Source organism: Oryctolagus cuniculus, chromosome 9 (assembly GCF_964237555.1).
Source record: "Oryctolagus cuniculus chromosome 9, mOryCun1.1, whole genome shotgun sequence".
NCBI classification, from domain to species: Eukaryota; Metazoa; Chordata; class Mammalia; order Lagomorpha; family Leporidae; genus Oryctolagus; species Oryctolagus cuniculus.
In genome coordinates this window covers 104,664,188-104,676,470 of record NC_091440.1, presented here as the reverse complement: position 1 = coordinate 104,676,470, position 12,283 = coordinate 104,664,188, and positions in this window count along the sequence as shown.

The following is a 12,283-nucleotide window of genomic DNA, read 5'->3' as shown; positions in this document are numbered from 1 at the left end:
AGTCCCGGCTACGCCACTTCTGATCTAGCTCCCTGCTAATGCACCTGGAAAGCAACAGCAGATGATCCTTCAAGTACTTGGGCCCCTGCACCCACATGGGAGACCAGGATGGAGTTCCAGGCTCCTGGCATGGCCCGGCTTAGCGCCAGCTGTTGTGACCATTTGGGGAATGAACCAGTGGAAGGAAGGTTCTCTCTCTCTCTCTCTCTCTCTCTCTCTCTCTGTAACTCTGCCTTTCAAATAAAGTCATTCTTTTAGAGAAGGTATACACAGGGTTTGGAACCATCTTCTAGCAGGCATCCACTGGGTGGTCTTGAGTGTAGCTCCCTTGGATCAGGGAGGCAGCTGGGCATTAAATACGTGCAGCTGTGAGCCCTGGAGGCCTCCTCTAACTCGGGTGCCCGTCCTTCACTCTTTAGCAGCCCCTGTGGTTCTCCCACCCTCACAGTTAGGATCACAAAACTCCCTTAGCGGCCCTGGCCGCCAGGCAGCTTCCAGAAGTGCTAAGCCTCCTCCAGTAGCCTGTCAGTTACAGCCAGAGGGCGTTGATTGGCTTCCTTGATCCTTAAACCTGCCCCTGACTTGTCCAATGCCCTGCACACAATTCTGCCTCTCTGGTCGCTGTCTTTGTCCAGCCTCCATGAGCCAAAACACAAGAAGGTCATCTCAGTGACTGCCTTTAGTCTCATCAGGAGGCTGTTCCCTTGGCAACCAAGTTAATGAGTCACCAATTCCTCTCTCTTAGTTTAGGGAACACTGAAGCCCCAGTGTAAGTTAAAGTTACCTTGCAAACAGCAGTAGACAGGACAGGTGTTCACCAGTGGATGACCTTGGGTTGGGGTCACCAAACCCCAACCGAGGAATAACTGTGCCCCCGCGAGTTAGGTTTCTGGAGCTGTGGTCCCTGTGGCTCGGAGAGCGATGATCCCTAGGATGCCTTACCTCTGAGGTTCCCGGTGGCTGTGCCTGATTCATGCCTCATGGGGTCATGGGGAGCAGCCATGCCTGTAGCAGCCTTAAGGAACCACCCTGGGTGGTTACCAAATGCTTCTGAATGGCAGCCTCATTCCCTCTTTGCTTCCACCTGCTAGAAACCCAAGGGATCCGGCTTGATACTGCCCCTCTCTTGCTTGTAACCACTGTTTCCTCGGGGTTCTGCCTGGAGATTCTGGGGTCACTGCCCTCCTGGGCCTGGCCCGCCACCACCTCCAGGCTATAAACGTCTTCCAAAGCAGGATTGAGCCTCCCACCCTTGTCACTGGAGTGAGACCTGGGGATAAAGGACTGAGGACTGTCCCTTAGCAAAGTGAGGCTCTCGCAGCCTTGTAGCTAATCTCTCAGAGGTCCTCTTTTTCACTAGTAACATATTTTTACCATAGGAAATACATTTTTAGTGACTTTCTGAATTAAGGATGTTTGTAAAGTGCTTTTTATGGAGATTAACGGAAGCATTTACACTAGAATTGGTGGGTGAAGTGGATGCTCAGGACTTCACTAATGTTAAGGAGCCAGGCCTCTCCCGCAAACATTTTAACAAATGTAGTTTCAAGGAGTGCATTTGTCTCAAGATTAAAAATCTATTTTCTTAGAAAAATAAAAATCAAATCTCAATATTACCAGAAAGCTACTTGGCCTTATTTGTTTGTTTCATGTATCTATTTAAAAGACAGGGAGGGAAGCAGGGAGGGAGAGAGAGCAAACGCGAGACCTGCCAATTGATTCACTCCCCAAATGCCCACAAAGGCCAGGGTAGGGCCAGACAGTTCCTGGCAGGAATGCGATCCAGATCTTCCGGGTGGGTGTCAGGAGCCTAATCACGGGAGCCATCTTTGCTGCCTCTCGGGGTCTGCATTAGCAGGAAGCTGGAGTGAGGAGCTGGAGCCAGGACTCGAACCCAGTACTCCGGTGTGGGATGCACGTGACTGAACTACTAGGCTTAGCTCCCACTCCTGTGTGGCTTTCTTACCAGAATAACCTAGGCAGAACTCAACATCAGGATGATGAGAAATGCATTCATTTTTAGCTTGCATTGGTGAAAACAGACAAGTCAATACTTCCTGATGTCTTCCTATTTTGACAAGGTGAACAGCTAAGTTAGGACTTGTGCTTTCCGAGTGCCTTGTCAGCCTTCTTCCTCCGTTTTGTACGGATTCCTCACTAACTGCTAACTGAAGCTTGTGGCTCTATTGCCAACACCTCTTCTAGCCAAGGCTAAATTGAAGATGGGGCCTAAGCTTTCCTATTTGCATCGGACTTTGTCCTGGGCTTGGCTGCAGCCCGGTCCCAGCTCTGCCCCTCCCGTCATGCCCCCTCTCCTCTTACAGAGATCCTGCTGGAGGCCTTCCCAGGGGGCCTGCCCAACACCTTGACTGTGTCTCCTTGTGAGAATTCCTTTCCTTCCCAGCATTGCTTGGGAAATTCTTCTTGTTCCCAATCCCAAGTTCCAAGAAAAACAAGTTGAAAAATTGGGAAGAGAGGAAAGAGCTCTATAAATCTCCTGTGATAATGAAAGCTTTGCAAGTGACGTAAGCTGTCACTGGTTTGAAGGAATTCATTCACGTCAAACGGAATGCAAGAGCAGGAAACATCGACACAGTCCAAAATTAAGGTTGATATTTTTGGAAACCAGGACAGGAGTACCAAGAAAGAAACCAGCCACGATCTAATCGGTTGGTCGTCCTTATATATAGCAAACACCACATTATAAATATGTCTCTGTGACTTGCCTCTAACGGTGAGTAGCTGTTGAAAATAAAACATATTAGTGAGATTTTCTGCCCGGTACATGGGTACTTAAAAAATTCACAGAAAGACAGAATTGAAAAACAAGTGTGTTTTGGTGCAAAAACTTTGAAATCCATATAGTTTTTTCTTTTCATAATACACATTTTCCGTGAACATTTTGAAGACTCTCATATATACTTCATACATATCTTCATGCAAACTTCATGAATGGTATTCCAAGACAAAAATACCTTTTTCCTTAAATTGCCCATTTGTTTCTAACACTGTGAATCCAACAGGGACATCCAGATGTTGTAGTATGTGAACATACACAATAATGTTTCCTGGCATCATTTTCTGAAGTTTAAATATTTGCTATGGACCACAGTTTTTGTGACTACTACTTCATATCCCTTTATTTATGAGATGATTTTTAAGATACCCATACTAATGAATAAAGATATGCTTAATTTTAGAAATACTTGAAGAGTAACTTCTCCTTTGGAGAATTCCACGCCATTGCCATTCCTTTCCGAATCCCAGCAATAGTGTCTCCTGGGAATCTGTTGGGAAGGGCACCCTAACTTTCCTTCCACCTGCTGGGCTGTCACCCTCAGTTTATTACTCTGGGTTCTCCATTCAACAGTAGGAGTCTTCCAGGTACTTACCAAAGTGCTGTGGTTTGCCTTTTTTGGTTCACCAAGTGTTTCTCAATGATTCTGAAATCAGTTTTCCCAGCAGGCTTTAGTGGTCTTCTCGGGTCAGCTTGTGTATGCGCTGTGGTTGGCCATGGGCAGCATGGCTGGGAGGTCCGAGGCCTGAGCACGGGCTCTGGTGTCTCCAACACTGAGGGCCCAGCTACTTCTTCATCTTCTAGGGCTTCTCTACGCGCAGGTGCTCTGCTTCCTAAACCTGGGGTTCTGCCCTCTTCTGCCTCTCTAGCCCAGTCTGGAAAGGATGCTGGGTCAGCCCAGAAGAGAAGGGTGGCCACACCGGTCTGCTGGTGGACTTGTTTGCTCCCCTAGGCTGGAGAATTTCCTCCTGAGTCTCCCAGCGTACCTTAGGGAACAGGGGAGATAGAGTGAGGGGAGAGAAAAGTGTTGCCTTGTGGGCTTCAGAAGTAGCAACTGCAGAGCTGGTCTGGGACCGCAGGGGACCATGGTATGTGTATGGTTGGAGGTGAGGCTGTGTGAGGATCAAAGGGGCTTTGAGGGAAGCCTGTACACCCTGGGCAGGGTCAGCGGAGCAGCAGCCCCTGCGGGTGGTGGGAGGGAGGGGTGGTGGTGGTGGCAGCAGCTGCAGCAGGGCCCAGCGTCTACAAATCAGCCTCCAGGAGCTGTGAGCTATGGCAGGGCACGGATCCCTGTGGAAGCTTTACAGCTCAGCCCGGGGTGGCTGGCAGAGAGCTGGGGGTCAAGGCCTCTCCTTATTCCCCTCCCTGCAGGAGGGCTCTGGGTCAGCACTGGGCCTGAGGCTTCATCCTCTCCTGGTCTTCATCCCTGTCCCTGGATGTTAGGGCTTTTGTAGCCAGTGTTACCTGAGCTCCAGCGGGGCAGGCACAGGCCGCTCATCGATCAGTGCCTACCCTGACCTGTGTGGACTCTCAGTAGCCAAGCCAAACTAAAGAAGAAGAGGGTGGGGCAGAGAGGAGAGGGAAGGAGAGAGGGGCCAACCCAGCAGCCCCTAGGCCCCAGGGAATCTTTTCCAAACATCATCTTTCTTTAGAGAGGCTGCTTCTACCCAACAGGCAAGGGAGGGAAACCCTTCAGAGAGCAGCCAGGGTGCCCAGGGGAGGGTACCGGGGCCGGGTGGCGCCTCTCAGGGCAAACAGACCAGCGGCTCAGCTCCTCCCTGAGTGCGGTCCAGTCCAATAAATAGACAACTGTTCTGAGCTCCAGCCTGCCCCAGCCTGGAGTGGAGCTGTCTGGCAAATCCAGGCGTGGACAGACTTCCCCCAGACCTGCTTTGGCAAAGCCCAGCCCTTGGCCAGCTACCCTCACTCATTTCCACTCCATCTTTAGATCCTTTTGGCCCCAGATAAGATCAAAGGTCCCTGCTGTTCTTGGCCAGAGGCCTGAGACAGAGAGAGAGAGAGAAAGAGAGAGACAGAGACAGAGAGAGACAGAGAGAGAGAGATTGATTTGTGGGAGTCTTTTCATGATGGGCTCCTGGTCACTGGAATTTGAAAACCTGGCTGTGAACACTTGGACAAGGCCAACTGTTGGCACTGTTGTTACAAGGATCAACTTCTCTGCCTGCCCCCATTTTAGTCCAATATGGAAAAACTCCACTTGGCAGTTCTTTTCCCTTGGAATAGCAACAAGGAGGGAGACAAACACCCTGAGTTTTTAAAAAAACAAGCTTAACGGGGAATCAGGGATTGACCGAGGATGTCATTTTAATATTTAAGTAATACCTTCAGCTCTGTCATCGTATCTCTGATATTTGTGATTATAAATAGGTCTCCAGCCTGGATTTAGAAGTCAGTTCTAAAACCACAGCTGAGATTTTTTAAGTGCAGTGAGAGATACGTGGCCAGAGAGAAGGTTTAATTAAATCCATGACTCAGAGAACATGCAAGGCCAAGGTAAATACGCTCCCCACAGGTGTGGCTCCTGCGACAAGAAAAGGGCCCATTGCTGACCCTGAAGCTGGGTGGTCGCCATCCTGCCTGGAGGGGACCTTGTAATATTTGGTGTTTTTCTTTGGAGAGTGAGCTTGCTCAGAGAACAGACACCCTGTTTACTCTTGCAGACACACACCCTCCTGCCTCCTGCTACTGGAGTCAGTGCTAAGAGAGAAAGGACCCCTGGACTCCCTTGCTGCTGTCCTTTGAGGCATGCCTGGCCTAGATGTAGAAGGGGCGTGCGAATTCAGTCGTGCGTCTTCTGGGTTTTGTAGGCTCCTTGCTCGCCTGCCCTTCCCACCCGCAGTCCTGATTTCCGGTTCTTCTTGTCTCACACTTGGAAGAATCAAGTTGAGTGATGCAGAAAGGGCAGCAAGAGCATTGGGGATCAGGGGTGGGGCTGGAAGGAGGAGAGAAAGCTCTGGCTCCAGGCTTCCTGGGACAAGGGGGATTAGAGGAGCTGAATGGGGGGCTCCAGAGGCCTGAGGCTGCTGCAAGGATGTGGGTGGAGCCTGGGCAGGATGAGAGAGCAGGAAGCCACTGGGATGGGCTCAGTGACAGAGAGTGTCGGGCTGCAAGTAAACACGCCAGCCACCGGACTCGTTCCCTCTGCCGCCTGCTCCCCAAAGAGTGCAGAGCAAAACAAACGTAGATAAGGCTGGACTTCTATTTTCCATTGTAAAAGGAACACATGCTCGTTGTAAGCATTGCCCAGACACACCAGTGAAAAAAAACAAAAAACAAAAACAAAAAAAAACAACACCACCAAAGCCAGGCATACTGTAAAAGCCATGCATATTCAACGCTTCCAGGAGATAATTATACATTTCTCTGTTTCTTCTTCATCTTGTTTTTCTTTGAACAGATGTGTCAGAATACATTTATATATTTTATCAAGCAAGGACAATACTTTATATAGACAGTTGTAAGTTGGCTTTTTTAATGCCATATTTTCTGCAGGAATCCAACATGATTCACCCATCCATTATGTGTGGATAGGGAGGAGTCTTCTGCCAGTAGTACAGATTTTATTTTTTAAAAGTTTTTTCTACTTGAAAGGTACAGCAATGGAGAGAGAGAGAGAGAGAGAGAGAGAGAGAGAGAGGGAGAATCTGCTGGTACACTTCCAAGATATGTGCAATAGCCAGGCTGAAGCTAGAAATCCAGGTCTCCAACAGGCTTGTTTGGGCCCTCATCTGCTGCCTCCCACATTAGCACATTAGCAGGGAGCAGAGCCAGGACTTGAAACTAGGCCCTCTGAAAAGAAATGTGGGTACCTCAAGTGGTGTATTTTTTTTTGAAGATTTATTTATTTATTTGAAGTCAGAGTTACACACAGAGAGAAGGAGAAACAGAGAGAGGTCTTCCATCTGCTGGTTCACTCCCCAGTTGGCCACAGTGGCCAGAGCTGGGCCAATCCGAAGCCAGGAGCTTCTTCTGGGTCTCCCAGGTGGGTGCAGGGGCCCAAGGACTTGGGCCATCTTCTACTGCTCTCCCAGGCCATAGCAGAGAGCTGGATTGGAAGTGGAGCAGCTGGGACTCAAACCAGTTCGCATAAGGGAGGCGGCGGCTTTACCTGCTACGCCACAGCCCTGGCCCCCAAGTGGTGTCTTAACTGTTATGCCAAAAGCCTGCTTCAAGGCCCAGGTTTTGTGTGCAGCAGAGCACACCCTCAGCTTCTCAGTGCAGTGGAGGGCTTGGCTGTTTCCAGAAGAAAGAAAGTAAAGGGGACAGGCTATTCCTCCGGAAGCCGCGGGCGGGAACCCAGGTGGCGGGAGCTGCTCTGAGTGGTGGAGTCAGGGCTCTCCAGCCCCATCCAAAGGGAAGTACCTTGACCTAGGAGCATCCACGGTGTGCTGAGCCCTGGGGCTATGCAGAGGCACACTGCTGTCTGTCCTCCTGCAAACAAGCTGACAACAGCGGTTCTGTCAGTCACCCTTTCCAGACAGCGAAACCAAGACTCTGAGCGATCAGCTTGTTCAGTCCCAGATCACACCCCCAGCGAGGGACTGAATGACGGCGACAACTTGGCTTTCCTAAGGCGTAGCAGAACAGAAAAACACAGATTTTGAACTAAAAAAAAAGTACATCTGCATCACTTGTGTTAAAACGTATCTTTCTTTCAGTTGATAAAGTAATAAATATTTGTTGCAAGAAAAATTGCAGTTAATCTCTCTCTTTTCTCTGGTACCTGGGAACCTTGATTTGGGAAGTCTGTGCTTATGTGATTCTATCAAGATATGACATTAATTCATTCAACAAACATTTATTTTTCAGTTAGCGTGTATTAGTCCCTCCTAAAGGGAATGAGGCCTCAGCTGTCAAGAAGTAGAAAAGGCAATGGAATAGGGCAGCCGATACACACGATGGTACCTGTAACACTGCAGTAGAGTGGAGGAAAGGCGAGGGACTCTCACTCTGCGAGAGTTAACAAAGACTTGGAAGCGAAGCTGGTGTCTTCTGTTTGAGTCTTGGTCACTTCCTCTGTAGAGTGAGGGGCTGGCAGGAGTGATTCTGCTTTGGCATCCCGTCATTCCCATTGCCTTGTCTTCTGTGCGCTGGACACTGATAGGACAGCTCTTTCCCGCGCGCAGGGGGCTCTGGGTCCTGGGAAGAACCGGAGCCCATGCTGGACGACTGTCTTCAAAGGTCCCTTCCAAGTGGCCTGGGTAAGTGTTTGTGCCTGCAAGAGAGTCCTGCTCAGCTGTAAGTTCAGGTTCAAGTCTTCTCTGTGCTCAACTCCTCCCTTCTTTCGATACTTGTTATTACTTTTTTTTTTTTAAGATTTGTTTATTTTACTTGAAAGTCACAGTTGCACAGAGAGAGGAGAGGGAGAGAGAGAGAGAGAGAGAGGTCTTCCATCCACTGGTTCACTCCCCAGTTGGCCGCAACGGCCAGCACCCATAAAATAAATCTTAAAAATAGAACAAATGGGGGCCGACGCTGTGGCGCAGTGGGTTAAAGCCCTGGCCTGAAGCACCGGCATCCCATATGGGCACTGGTTCTTGTCCTGGCTGCTCCTCTCCTGATCCAGCTCTCTGCTGTGGTCTGGGAGGGCAGTAGAAGATGGCCCAAATCCTTGGGCCCCTGTACTCATGTGGGAGACCTGGAAGAAGCTCCAGGGTCCTGGCTTCAGATCGGAGCAGTTCCGGCCATTGCGGCCAACTGGGGAGTGAACCATCGGACGGAAGGCCTCTCTCTGTTTCTACCTCTCTCTATAAATCTGTCTTAAAAAAAAAATAGAACAAATGATAACAACTAAATAAATTTATTATCTTAGGTTCTGGAAGGCAGCAGTATTAAATGGGTCCCACGGGCTAAGAACAAGAGTCAGTAGCATTGCGTTTCTTTCTGGCCGTCCCAGGGGGAAGTTCATTTTCTTGTTGGTTTTGTTCATGTTGGCCTTTCCCAGCTTCTGGAGGCTGTCGACCTTCCTGGGGCAGGGGCACTCTTCCATCTCCACTGCCAGTGAGGCTCAGCAGATCTTCCTCCCTCGTCTTCATCCTGGCAATCCTGGTCCAGCCGCTCTTTGCCGGCTTTGTAGGGCTCTGCTAATTACGACGGGCCCATCTGGGTTATCTAGGATCAGCTGTGTTTTTTTGACTTAAGATTTATTTTGTTTATTTGAAAGACAAAATGATAGAGGGAGGGAGGGAGGGGGAGAGAGAGAGAGAGAGAGAGAGAGAGAGAGATTGGAGTGGGCCAGACTGAAGCCAGAAGCCCGGAATTCCATTCAGGTCTCCCAGGTTGGTGGCAGGGACCCAAGCACTTGGGCATCATTTACTGCTTGCCCAAATATTAGCAAGAAGCTGGATTGGAAGTAGAGCAGCTGGGACTCCAATATTGGATGACTGAGTTGCAAGCCATGGCTTAATCCACTGAGTGACAACGCTGGCCCCGCACCTTAAGGTCAGTTAATCAGCAACCTGAACTCCATTTTCCTACTTAATGTAACATAGTTCCATGGACGAAGATGTGGACAACTGGGGAGTTCATTATTGTGCCCACCATGGTGCGAAGTGAGATTTCTCCAGCGTTTCTCTCTCCCTCTCTGCCTCTCTCTCTCTCTCTCTCTCCCTCTCTCTCTTTTTAGAAAGATGTTATTTATTGATTTGAGAGGTAGACTTACAGAAAGTGAGAGGGAGAGACAGAGAGGACTTCCATCGCCTGGTTCACTCCCCAAATGGCTGCAATATCTGGAGCTGAGCCTACCTGAAGCCAGGAGCCAGGAGCTTCTTCGGGTCTCCCTTGTGGGTGTAGGGGCCCAAGAACTTGGACCATCATCCACTGCTTTCCCAGGCCATAGCAGAGAGCTGGATTGGAAGAGGAGCAGCCGGGACTAGAACCAGCACCCATATGGGATGCCGACGCCACAGGTGGAGGATTAACCTACTGTGCCACAGCGCCAGCCCCTCCAGCATTCTCTTTATTCAATTGTCCACCCGTGCCCCCTCATCGAATTGGCTGAGCTCCTGTTGTGTTCTGTGTGCTGCGCTGGGTACTGGGAAATCACAGATGCACAGCACATAGTCTAGCAGAAGACAGAACGAACAACTGCACGGCAGTCTGATCAGCACTGTAACATGGACATGCAGAAGGGACTGGGGGGCAGTACAGAGGAGAGGCAGCAGACCAAGCTGGAGACAGAGATGGCCCCTGACCTGAGCTCTATGGGGGCTGTGACTGGGGATGGCAACTGTGCACTTGCAAAGACTCAAGCAGCGTAGTGTGCTTAGTGAGTTGAGTCCAGATTGCCAGGCCATCCTGTTCTCTCCCCACACCTTTCCTCTGCTCTCCTGAAGGAAGAGCACTGGCTGGGGTGGTGGGAGAGGGAGATCGTGGTGGATCTTGCGTGCAACTTAAGGAGCTGGACTTTGGCTATCATCACTGAGAAGTGATTGAAGAAATCCAGATGCACGCGCGATGGTGGGCTGAGGGGCTGGCTAGGCACAATGACTTCTTCCTTGCACATTCATGGCTCTCTTCCTGCCAGGGACCAGCCTTGGACTGCCTTTTCTCTTTCTTTTTAAACTATTGATTGATTTATTTGAAAGGCAGAGTTACAGAGAGACAAGGAGAGACAGAGAACAAACGAGCAAGCGAGAGAGATCTTCCATCTGTTGGTTCACTCCCTAAATGACTGCAACTGCTGGGACTGGACCAGGCTGAAGGCAGGAGCTTGGAACTCCACCCAGGGTCTCCCATGTGGGTGGCAGGGTCACCCTCTGCTGTTCTCCCAGGTGGAGCTGGATGGGAAGTGGAGCAGCCAGGACTCAAACTGGAGCCTCTATGTGATGCCAGCATCCCAGGCAGTGGCTTCACCTGCTGTGCCACAGCATGGGCCCCTGGACTGCCTTTTCCTGATGTGAGCGTGGTGGAGTCATTTCCTACCCCTGTTGCCCAGCTCCATGGGCATGCATCGCCCCTGTTGGCTACTGGTGCTTTGAGGTCCTCAAAAGTGACTTTGCAGTGTCTCTTCTCCCATTACACCGAGGATCTGGCCCTGATTACATCCCTGCTTTAGTTTCCTTTTCCCCAGAGCCGTCTTCATGAAGGTCCTAATTAGGACAGCCTCAGTGAACTGAGAATGCATTTGTTCAGAACGATCGCTGGGCTCAGTAGATTTTTTGCTCCCTTGAAAGCAGCAGGAGTGACTACGAAGCAGCTGTGGTATGATGGCAGCAGCAATGGCTTTCATCAGAAGACCTGGCGGTGAGCCCCAGCTCTGCCATTTAATTTGGGAAAGTCATGTGAATTCTTTGAGTCTCAAAGCCTAGTCCATAGAAGGGAGGTTGTATTAGGGTAGGCTGACTGCAGGAGACAACATCTTAGTAGACTTGCAAAATTAGTGTATTGTGGAGGGCGACCCCAGGGCATTTGGTAGAGTCCCCTAAGCTAAAGGAGATACCAGCTCCCCAGCCCCACCTCAAGATGCAAATCAACTGCCTGGGAAACACCACTGGACTATGGGAAACTCACCCTAACCGTGGGCTGGTGCAAGAATAGTTCTTGGATAGTCCACATTGCAAAGGGCAGCCTCTGGCTGTCCCGCCCACTGCTCCCTTGCAAGCAGAAAAGAAGGGACTGCTGCTACAGGGACACCCTTCAAATTACTCCACGTCGAAGCGGTAGTCAGCCCCTACCTGACCTGCTCGTCCACGGCTTCCTTACAGCGCGCTCTGCTTTCTGTGTGCTGGGATGAATCCCTTCGCTGCCTGTGATGCTGTTCTCCAACCATTGCTTCCTGTGATGTCTACTTTGCTCACTGCACAGTAGGACATGTGTAATTCTGGTCAGGTGTCTCTTCTGCAGGGCTCTGTTCAAACCCTGACTCAGGATCTCAGGATCCTTCTGTCTGCTGTCTCTGAACCATCCCCCAAGTCCTGAGTGTAAATGTGGGGAGAGGAGAGTGGATGCTAAGATATATGTGGTTTATTGGGCGAGGCCAGGAGTGGCCCACAGTGCACTGGACAGAGCTCAGTTCCATGTCTCTCTATCTAATTAATTGCAAGGGAAGCTGGGAAATGTAGTCCGGCAGTGCGCTCAGGATTTGGGGGGAAATGGCCTCTGGAATGACCTGTCTATCCAGAGATCTGACTGTAAGGATAAAGTTGTTTCTAGAATTAAATGAGATAAGCAAGCTCTTGTGTTTCAGGAGGGCGTAGTGCGTGCCAAGTGTTGAACGCCTTGCAGGGAGACGACAGATGCCTCAGGAAGGCAATGTAAGTTGTGGGTTGTGAGAGCCCAGCCAGCTTCCTTAATGCTTTCTTTTTGAGTGTGTCAGGGAAGAAATACTCAGTAAGAACTAGAGCATTAGCATTAGTGAACAGTACTTCTAAAGCAAATAGAGCCCATTAGCTCTCTGCACTCTTGGAAGGGGCACAGCACTGCCCGAGCTGTGCTGGCAGAGCCCCTGGCCTCCCACCTCCTCCT